This window comes from Lepisma saccharinum, chromosome 19, assembly GCF_977018435.1.
Source record: "Lepisma saccharinum chromosome 19, izLepSacc3.1, whole genome shotgun sequence".
Lineage (NCBI taxonomy): Eukaryota > Metazoa > Arthropoda > Insecta > Zygentoma > Lepismatidae > Lepisma > Lepisma saccharinum.
The window spans coordinates 15,272,194-15,284,358 of record NC_139247.1 but is presented as its reverse complement, the minus strand read 5'-3'; the positions used below and the strand labels follow the sequence as shown (position 1 = coordinate 15,284,358).

At 37.7% G+C, this 12,165-nt stretch overlaps 1 protein-coding gene across 1 annotated transcript in view; it reads left to right on the top strand.

The window, feature by feature from the left end:
- The first annotated feature begins 394 nt into the window (after window positions 1-394).
- LOC146002808 (uncharacterized) overlaps window positions 395-12,165 on the top strand; it is a 46,925-nt gene continuing 35,154 nt past the window's right edge. The window contains exon 1 of the mRNA XM_083140765.1: window positions 395-543. The gene's annotated coding sequence lies outside the window, so the exon portion shown is untranslated. The remainder of the gene's footprint in view (window positions 544-12,165) is intronic.

Below are 12,165 nucleotides of genomic sequence, written 5' to 3'. Positions count from 1 at the left end.
TTATAACAAACATTATCATCAATATTATATACGCTAATATTTGTTAACATAACATTCTGCTCCTGACCAAGAAAATGGTGAAATGTTGTGTGGCTCTTTAACATGTCAAAACGTATTGATGTATACGATTTGTTCATTATCATGCGATGACAAGATCCATGTAATGCTCATCATGCATGTAAACATACAATGTCTGACTTTAGAGGGCGTATATGGAGCCGTAGTTGGTGAGGGCGGTCGCCCCTAGTGCTAATGTAAAGAAGTACAGATCGAAATTGTAATCGCAACTCCCGCATTTGAAGCGCCCCAGGGAAGCGTTCTATCGCCGTTCTTGCAAGTCGTAGACCTTGAGCTATGACGTCACGGCAATTCACCCAATGAGTCCGTTACGGAACAAGGAAAACATGCTATAACCGCAGCGTCTACGATTATGAGGGAAGTGAAATTTTACCTGCATTCGAGTTTCACCATATTAGTGGCATCAGCATGTAGATTTTACCTGTCGTTTCAGTGCATTATATCTGCAGCAAAGAGCTTTGAGAGGTAAGGACTGTTTATTGTACTATCTTTTATAATGAAATGGAGTGACGTAACGTCTAGCAACGTTGCCACGACTCAGATTCTTGATTTAGTCTTCAAATGCTTATTATTTATGGTCGCTTTTCTGCCACTTTTAGCAAATCGCGACGATGAGGATGAGTGATGAAGGATGTTAGGATATTGATGGAGGAACATTTATGTAGAACAACCATGCCCAGGACAGGATTCGAACCCTGAACCGCTGGCGTCGTAGAGCGCTGTACTTGACACTCCACCACGGAGCTCGGCAAATTTTGACTTGGTTTGTAGGTTTTGTTTTAATAAGTGATCTGATAGGGGCGTATTTGCATGTTATTTTTCTCCTTGCGGATGAGTAATTTGATTGCAACGGATTAATTCATTTCCCTTGATTGGAAATACTCTTGCAAAGTTTTATAGTGGATGTGTTGATTTAGTTTTAAGGGGGAGAGGGGCAATTTCCTCTAGGCCCTTCTCTCTTTGTCAGCTGCCGATCACTGTTGCCAGCTTCGCTCATTTGGAGCCAGATCTGGCTCTTTCGTGCACTCGTTTGGCTGTGAACTATGGCACCCGCCCCCTGCCCCAGTATGATGCCATCGCTGGTTCCGGCTTACATAGACAACTTCTGTCATAAGTATACATCTTGTACGTGACGTGATATTGTTATATTGGCTGCGTCGCCCCACTCCCTCTTACATCCCGGCCCAGCTACTTTTCTTTATAGCGCCTTGGCTGACGTCACGACGACGTAATATTGTTATCCGAAAATACTTCTTTTTCGATTTCACACGATAATCTGTGGAGTATTGAGATGGGTGATGCCGCCGACTAAGAATAAATTGCCATAACTTTAAAGCTAATGGTAATAACAGCGCCCCCTCACCCACACCTTCACTCATTTGACACCTAAAATTACCCCAGGATACACTTTATCCAGTTTCGTAAATCTAGCTCCTTGAAAGTTTTTACTCCGTTTACGGTGAAATTTAGCCCTATTATGTGCATCTGGTTTGGCAACACTGTCAGGATGGCCGTAGGAGGAAAGGAGAAATACATTGCTCTTACGGAAGTATTATTTTATTTGTTCTCTTGGGAATATCAAACTGCCGATGGCATAGAAAAATATATCAACGGAAAAAGGACAGACTGAAGTAGTAATTGACAGGCGGAATGGTCGAAACTTCCATTTGATTAGCCGTAACTTTAAGTTGAAGTTGATTCCCCATAAGGAATAAATATATGCGTTTCTGAAAATATTTATGCATCATATTTTTCCAACATCGTATCTAGCTTAATAATCAACTTTAAAAAACGCTATCACTTGCAACATGAGAAATTCATACTCTATTGAACACCAGCTTTTTCCCTCAGTATGCATTGCCCATTCGGACGATATTGAAATAAATGCACAACTGGTGCGAAATTGTTCCTCATCCCCTTAAGTCCTCTTTATGTACAGATACGCTAATCGGGACTGGATATACTGTTTAAAGTACCGGCTATCGAACCAGGGACACATTTATTACAAGACGTTACGATCCTACCACAACAACAACATGCAAGCCCTTATAGTGCATATTGATGAATAATTTAGCTTAATGTGCAAATTATTGCATACATTGAAAGCAATTTTTAAGCAGATGTTCATTTCAAGTTTGTCTCGCACTTTTCCTTCTTCGTGTCAAGATTTTTGATTGACTGATTTGGTTTATTTTACGTCGCTTTCCTTCCACTTTTGGCTAATCGCGAAGATGAGGATGTGTGATGATATTGTGAAGTTGAAGGTACACTCTCAAAGAACACTGCTCATGCCTGGATCTTTGTGTCCAGAGTAACATATATCGTCTAACCGTGAATTGTGCTGTTGTAAAGATAAGGAAAACCACCAATGTAGCTGCACATAAAAGAAATGCGTCTCACAAGTCAGTTCCATGTGCTAGCGACAGGGTGGTATTATTTGTTGATTTGCTGCTGACATACTTATCCTCGGAAATATGTGTGCACCTGTGTCTGACTGGCACTTGTTGGGGGGGGGGGGCATTTCCCCTTCTGGTTGCAAACATTCATTCCTTGGGTGAAGGCACATGGCTAATGGCAGTACTGGTGTACGCAGAGGTACGGCAGCCCCCTCCGAAAATTTTGAGATAATCAACATTTTCAAATAAAAGTAGTGAAGGACACGGAAAAGAAACAAAGTGGTAAATGAAGCCCCCCTTAAAATAACCCATTTCTATTTTTGAGAGTAGAAGTTTTAAATATACGAAATATCTTAATGTGTATGCCGCAGTATCCACGTTTACAATTCCATCTCCTCCAGAGAAAGAAATATCCTGCGATCGTTTGTGTACATGGCACAGTGGTTCGGATCAGTGGCGTAGCTGCCGCCACCTCAACTCCCGTAATGTGTGTGTGTGGGGGGGGGGAGAGCTGTAGAGCCCCGCTATGTTCTCTCTGTGTTCTCCTTAAATTTTATATAATCCCAGAAATTCAGCATATAGTGTCGCATATTTAAGAAATGGATTTACGAAAAATAAATTTGGTTCCCAGTAACATATCATACAACGACGTCTGCGATAATAAGCAGTGGCGTATTGTCTCAGTCAGAGGGGGCCGGGCAACTTGACATTATGGGTCTCCTCCGAAATTCAGAATTAAGTTACAGATGGCAATGGATACGAAACTTCTCTCATATCATACCTTTATAGCTACGTAGTTTTTGTAAACGTAGTGTAGTGTAGTGTGAATCCAGTAGAAAGATTCAGTTGCTCAATCAGTCGATGCCTTATTGTTACACAATACCTAAACAAGCAAACTTCATAATTCAAAAAAATATTTGGCTGTGTGAAGCCTCCACCCTCCTTAAAAAAAATAATCCTGGCTGTGCCACCGCGTTGAAGTAAGTATTTCTAATTTCTTCATCCAGTTATTTATCTAAGATTCAGACCACCCTGATTTAGTTTCGACAAACTACTAAAATGATATATAGCCTAAGTCAATGACATAAAAATGGGAAGGCGGGGTAAATGTTAATTAATTTTGAATTGGGAGGGGGGAAACTAACTATTGTGCGTCCTTCATCTCTCTGGCATCAACTCGATATTTTTTTTTCACTGAGGGGGCCCCCAATATTTTACTTGCAGGAGGGATTCAGAGAACTGTGCTACGCCACTGGTTCGGATGCCACTTAAAACTGTACGCCCAGTCCCGATTACCCTGTTCATAAAGTAAACTTCAACTAACAAATCAAACAAACAAACAATCGTTCATTGGATGATGATACGTATGTGTCTATCCTTCCAAAGAATTTACTGGAACCTCACGTCCTCAACTTGGAAATATTTAAAACACTACACTGGTATGTGTGTAAGAATGAGTATGTAAACAAAGGAACGTGACTTGTAAAGTTCTACTTGATTCGTTCATTCTGAAGTCGACCCGTTCATATACATTCCTCCATGGGCTAGAACCTGCCGTAGCGGCTTTTCCATTAGGTGACGCGTGGTCAGCGCATCGAGCCCAATCACCGCTGTTTTCTGGCTTTCGAGACCAGAGCTCGCCAATTCTTTGTTTCAAGTAGCTCCCCAATTGTCCTCACGACACTGGGCCAACGCCAAAATTTTGGGGGCTTCCACTGGGAAACGAACCTGGATCCGCTCGCACGAAAGGCGAGAGCGTTAACTATCTGGCTATGCAGGAGCCTTATATTTTAAATAAGGTGCGTGAAATAAATCCCCGGCTTCAGTATAGAAGCATAGGCAGTGGTATTTCTTTGTCAAACGCTCTGTATTTAGCTATCGGAATTAACCAATAACATTTAGCTATCTAAGGTCACGTGAATTTGTATACAGTTGTGGAAAGAAGTATTTTCCCCATAAGACAACTGGTATTAAAACTACATGGAGAAGTATTTCTTTTCATGACTGTTACATCTACTCGGTTCATTTGCCGACCTCAGTAGTGTAAAATACTATAGGATGAGGACGAGAAAGTATGAGCCCCCCTCAGGCAGATTTGGCCACACTTAAAACTAGCTCAAGATGTGCATATGAGCTTATTGCTCAAGTGTGGTACTCTGTCTAACCCAAGATTTTTGTAAAAATGTCCTCGAGAATTTCCCGTGAAAGTATGACCCCCTCAGATTGATTTGCCTACACTTACAAAAGCTACATCTGTGAGATTGTTGTCCATAAGCTTGTTAAAAATATGCCCCTCTTGATATTGTTTTGGCTACACTTAAAACTAAGCCAAGATACACCCATCTACACTCACCCACACCCACCCACACACACCCACACCCACCCACGCACATACATATTTACTTCCGGTCCACTTCCGGTTCACCCACTTCCGGTCCACTTCCGGTCCACTTCTATTGCATCATGTTGTGCAACAAATTATTATCCAATATTATGCAATCAATTATTAGGCATGTGTTGTTTTCTGATTGGTTGGTTATGACATAATGTGATGATGTGGTATATTCTGATTGGCTTATTGTTTCAGATGTTTTCAATGCGGTCCGTGCTTAGGCTATATAAAGAGATTTTGCATTACATATCAGCTAGTATTGTGAGAGTGGCTGAGGAGTATGGGTATGTTGTTGCAGTGCTCCTCATATTTTTTTATTAAAAATTAAATATTAATAATATAGAATATCTTATAATTAAAACACAAAAATATTGCAAATTTATATAAATTGAATTACAAATCTATTTGATTTAATATACAGAATTTTTAATTATTCATATCAAACATATTTCTAATATATTGAACAAAGGGTTTATATCTGTCCCAGTTTGTTATACAAGATCAATACATGACACATGGTATTAGGTCATTGCCTTTCTAGGACATGCCTGTGTAGACATGCATTTGTGCTAGGGCAGTGCTTCTGTACTTATTCTACCTTTGAGCATGTAGGCTATTAGCTTTACAACCTGTCATAGGTTTATTAAGTATAGAGTTTTGATTTGAACCCCAAGAAATTTTATATAATAAACCAACAACAAAGCCAAAAATATTAAGACACTTAGTATATACACTAAATATACAAAGCACACTGCTGAACCCAAGTGATATTTTTTATTAAGTATAGAGTTTTGATTTGAACCCCAAGAAATTTTATATAATAAACCAACAACAAAAATGCCAAATCAAAAATATTGTAATCAATGCAATAAGAATATATCCAGCCCTAATTGGGCTAAGAACCAAAGGAATTGTGATCCAGAAAAATACAGAACACCCACAAAAATATGCCCAAAATGCCATAGAAAATATAGCATGGAATACTTCACATATAAACATATGGGTACTTGTTCTGCACAGTCATCAACATTGCCCCCACAACCATCTACATCTGGTCTGAAAAGGAAGCTTGAAACACCTGTTAATGCTAGGCCAGCAAAGCAGCCACGCAATGTACCTATCCATAGCAGTTTTGCTGGCCAACTTAGGGATCACTGTTTTGTATCAGAGCCAAGATGTGATATTAAGAATTTTTTGAACAGTATAAATCCTGATGTGCAGGCAATTCTAAATGCACAAAATGGCTCTTATAAGCTGTCCCTCAAATTGTTTACACAATATAAGAAACCAAATGGCACAAAATTTACACAGCCCCACATAACAGAAACTGTAGCTATATATTCAAATACAAATTTAGACAAAATAATAAGGAGTTTGATAGATCAATTGAATATTAAACATTCTGAATTTGCTGCAAAAGAATCAGGATGGAGCCTATGTGGATCTCCACACAAGTTATATATTAATATTTCTGAATTCAGCCTATTACAAGGTTCTACATATCTGCCATTACCTGCCAATATCAAAAACAAAAAAGCTGTGGTTAACATAAAAAATAATGATGAGAAATGTTTCCTGTGGTGTATTTTAGCTGCTCTGTTTCCAGTTTTAAGGCATCCAGAAAGAATAAGTTATTATAAACAGCATGAACATGATTTTGATGATGATATGGAGGGCTTAGAATATCCAATGTCTGTTCAGAATATTGATAAATGTGAAAAAAAGGCCAGGGATATCAATGGTAAACAATTATCTATTAATGTTTTTATTTGCTCTACTGGCCGTGGCAATTGCTTGATAGCACCTCTCAGAATCAGTACACTTGTTGATGATTCTGCTGTCCCGATTGATCTGCTCTTAATTGAAGAGGATGACACATATCATTACACTCTGATACACAGTCTTGAAGCTTTAGTCAGAAAACAACTAGACAAATCTAAGACAATATTCAAGTTGTGCAGAAGATGTTTGACTGTATTTGATGGTCAAAAAATAATAAATGGAGTTCGAGAACAAAATGCAGAAATTGCTAAAAACAAGTTAATTGAACATTTAAAACACTGTGGCAATCATAAACCTGTTCATATGGTGATGCCTAAGCCAAGTGAAAGAGCCAAATTCAAAAAATTTGAAGCCTTGCTGGAACACCCAGCATATATAGTCTGTGATTTTGAATCAAACCTCATACCCCTTGCATTATGCAGCCCAGATCCTGATGAATCTTCAATTACATCATACCAGTTACATGAGCCTTCTAGTTTTTATTATTATGTTGTTGTACAGGATGGTGTTGTTAATGAAGAATATTTATACATGGGACCAGATGCCATCAAAGAATTTGCACATAGAATAGAAAATGAATGCCATGATATGGCATCGAATGTCTTATTAAAATCAAAACCTATGTTGCCTTTAACAGAGGATCAGATTGAAGATTTCAACAATGCAGAAAAATGCCCGGTATGTGATTCTGAATTTTCAGATACAAATATCAAGGTGCATCACCATTCTCATACAGATGGTAAATTCAAAATGGCCCTGTGTAATAGCTATAATATTAAGATCCAGAGACCAAAATTTGTCCCTATATTTTGCCATGGTGCATCTAATTATGATTTTCATCATCTGATCAGGTACGAGGGGTTTGACAAGCAGAATTTAAATATTTTAGCAGAAAATGATGAGAAATATATAGCTATTAGCAAAATAATTAAAGTTAATGGTGTTCCCATTCACTTAAGATTTCTTGATTCCTACAGAATTCTGTCAGCTAGCCTTGCCACTCTGGCCAGTCAATTATCTGATGATCAATTCAAAATCACATGTGCTATGTTTCCAAATCAGGGCCTGAAATTAATTAGGCGGAAGGGTGTATACCCATTTGATTATGTTACAGATTTTTCTAAATTTGATGAGTGTTCTCTGCCACCACAACAAGCATTCTACAGTAAACTCAGGGCATCTGGAATTACTGATGATGATTATCACCATGCCCAGTTGATGTGGAACAATTTAAAATGCCAGACATTTGGTGATTATCATAAGGCATATTTAAAACTTCATGTGACTCTCTTAGCTGATATACTTCAGGCATTTAGAAAATCATCGATGGAAAATGTATTTTTACAGTGCTCCAGGCCTAGCATGGTCTGCAATGTTTTTAAACACTAAAATGCAATTGGATCTGATCCAAGATCAAGATATGTATCTGTTTATGGAACAATGTATAAGAGGAGGCATAGTGCAATGTTCTCAGAGATATGCCAGAGCAAATAACAAGTATATTCCCAATTATGATCCAGCACTGCCATCAAATTATATACTGTATGTAGATGCCAACAGCCTCTATGGTTATGCTATGATGGATAAATTTCCATATGCAGGGCTTGAGTGGGTTGAAGATTTCAATATTGAAGATCTTCAGGATTTTGATAACAGTAACTATGGCCTGTTCTTAGAAGTTGATCTGACAATTCCTGATGATTTACACAACAAGTTTTCTGATCTGTCCCCAATTCCTGAGGTTAAGTGTTCACCTGGCTCTAAACAGAAGAAGCTCATGATGACTCTAGAGCCAAAACAGGATTATGTCATATATTACAAAAACCTCCAGTTCCTGATGCATCATGGTGTTCAAGTAACCAAAGTTGGCAAAGTTTTGAGGTTCTGGCACTCAAGATGGTTGAAGCCATATATTGATACAAACACAGAGCTTCGAACATCTGCAATGAGCCAATTTGATAAGACCCTGTTTAAATTGATGGTAAATTCAGTGTATGGCAAAACCATAGAAAATGTCAGAAAACATATTGATGTTAAATTAATTACTGACCACAGCCAGAGCAAAAAATTGATAGCAAAGCCTAATTTCAACTACAGAAGAATTTATGATGAAAATATGGCACTTTTCAACATGAAAAAAACAAAGATTAAGTTTGATAAGCCTATTTATGTAGGGGCTGTGATATTGGAATTGGCCAAATTACACATGCTGGAGCTCTATTATGATGTGTTGAAGCCTATTTATGCTGATCGTGTAAAACTGATGTACATGGACACAGATAGCTTTATTCTTGATATTCAGACAGAAGATGTCTATCAAGATATGTCACAGCCTGCATTGCTTGAATATTTTGATACCAGTGAACATACAAAGATTCAACCCCACAACAAAAAGGTGCCTGGCAAGTTAAAAGATGAGACACTTGGTGATGTTATTGTAGCATTTGCTGGGTTAAGGGCCAAGATGTACAGTTTTGAAACATGTAGTGGTGCTGTTGCCAAAAAAGCCAAGGGCATTGGCAGAGTAACTGTTGACAAAGAGCTCCAATTTAAAGATTATGAAGATTGTCTCAAAACCCAGAGTTTAATCAGAACATCAGAATGCAGAATTCAGAGTGTGGATCACTTGTTGACTACAAATGTTGTAAGAAAAGTGGCTCTGGACCCACATGATGATAAGAGATGTATTTTGTCATGTGCCATACATACTCTACAATGGGGGCATTGTGATATGAAAAGTGGTAATCAATGCCCAATTACAGAGCATGATTTGAAATATATAAACATGCCAATGAACTTATTTGGGTTCAAAAAACAGGCTATTATGGACCTGCCAACACCAGCACCCTCTTCTGATAAACAATCTATGATATCTAAACTAAGTGGTTTGTTAATTATTCATCTGAACAGCATACTTACAGATGTTGATGATAAAACAGGTAAAACATTGTACATATTTAACAATAATTTAAATCATTATCAATTACCTGTAGGTGGTCAATTACAATTTATTACAACTCCCGAGGGTAATGTCAAGGTTTCAATAGGGAGAAATATTTATAGAATTAAGCACTCAAACATGATTTCTGGCACTGTTTATACTGTTTCTGCTGGTGACTGCTTATATATTGAGGTCCCAGGATCCTATGACAAGCTTATACCTTTTTTTATAGAATTAAGAATTAGATATTTTATAATAAATAACCACTAAAACAAAAAAATGCCTAAAGATATATTTGGCCATACAAGGCATGAAGATAACAGTGATGAGATTCTGATGCTTGATGTCAGAGTTAAAAAATTAAGAAGTGATTTACAAGCTTTACAAACCACACTCAATGCCAGTCTTCAACTAGAGATTACAAATTTACAATCACAATGCATGGACCCTCTTCTTAAAATTGACTCAGAACTCAAATTGCTGCTTCAAAAATATACTGACTTGGCTACATTAGATAATTTTCAAACTTTAGAGGAGGCTGTAGCAGCTCTTCAAGCCAAATTTAAGACTCAGGCTACCAACTCTGAGCAATTGAAACAACAATTAGAAGAACATATTAATAATGTCCAGACACAGCTCCAAACAATTGTCAAAAGCATAAAGTCACAAGAAGATTTGATCTAGTAATTTCCACTCTAAAGGAACAGATTCAATCACTACAGATACCTAATCTGGACCCCTTGAACAATGCCATAGCCGAGGTTAAAGAAAAAATTGAGACACTTGAAAATTTTATGAACAACCTGCCATCTTCTGATGCTCTGAGTGCTATATAACTCGTAGTGTTGCCAACATCAAGATGCAACTTGAAACGTACGAAGATTTTGGAAAAATTCAGAGTACCATAAGCCATCTTGAGGGTACAATAGCAGCAGTGCAAAGTGATCTGACAAATGTACAAGAAACTCTAGAATCTCGCCTGCCTGGTATTGTAGATACCCTTGTCAGTGTCCAGCAACAAATCACCAAACTTGAAAACCTCAACACTGAATCTGAGCTATCTCATTTTCATCATTTGATCGATGATATCCAAACAAAACTTGAAATTTTACAACAATCAACACCTACTTAGGCAGACATAACCCTGCTCCAAGATGCTATGCAAAGTGTGGCTGATGCTTCTGAATTAAATAATGTGAAATTGGCACTTGAATCTTTGCAGAATACTGTATCAAATCTGCCTACATCACAGGAACTTAAAAATATAAAGAGAGCTGTGAATCGCATATTGAAATCAGAAGATATCAAGAATATCCAGACAGAGATCAAACAACTTACTCAGACAGTGGCCACTCTACCAACTAATCAACATATTAATGAACTGCATGCCCTGTTTGAGGATATCAGAAGACAAGTCCATGATCTTACTTCTCAAAATTCAAAATTGGCAGTTGTTGAAAATTTACAGCAAATTGTAGCCAACATCAAGCAACAGCTAGGAAGCATGGAATCCAACCAAGCAAATGCTCTGTCTGTTTTTGCCACCCAGCTACAAGAAATTGTGCAACAATACAAAAAACTTGTTGTGGACATAAAGATCAAGCCAGGCCATGATGATGTTGTTAGGACTATCAATGAGCACCTTGAATCTGTAACAAGTAGATTGCTTACAGCAGAAAAAGAAATAACTGGCCTAATCGAGAATCCTAAACATACAATAATTCTTGAATTGTACAGTATCCCCAACAAAGAATATGATTCTCCATTTACACCAGGTGGCAAAATATATATGCTGTCCCCTGCACAATTTTATTACCAGTTTTTTGTTGGGGGCACACTTAGACCAATCAAGATCAAATATTGGCTACAACCACAGGCACACCACTACCCTACTTTATCAATAACAAATGCTGACAAAAAACCAAAGGTCACCAGTGTAGAGTTAGAGGATTTTACAGACCCTAATACATTAGAGACATCTTATGCTGAAGATGATGGTTCTCTGGAATTTAATATACAAATAGGAGACAAATTATATTTAGAAAATCCTGTAGTATCAGCTGCTGAACACCCCATAGTTGCAATATTCTTGTTTACATACTATGTCTAGACAAATTATTGTTGATGAATTACACAGACAAGCCAGACATAATTTTAAGAGACTGCCAGTGGTTACAAAAGGCATAGATGATTTATGGCAGTGTGACTTGGTTGAGATGGCAAGTGGACAGCTGAAAAATTTAGACAAGATCAACAACGGCTACGAGTATCTACTCACTGTCATAGACACATTTTCAAAATATGCCTGGGCTGTGCCACTCAAATCCAAGACTGGAGCATGTGTTACAGAAGCCTTCAGGACAATCATCAATCAGAGTGGAAGATCACCGCGCTATCTACAAACAGATAATGGCACAGAATTCTATAATTTGGTGTTCCAACAATTTATTAAAAGCCAGTCAATACAACATTACTCGAGTTACAGTGATCTCAAGGCCTCTATTGTAGAAAGATTCAACAAAACCTTAAAAAATCATATGTATAAACAATTTACCCTTCAAGGTAATTATAAATGG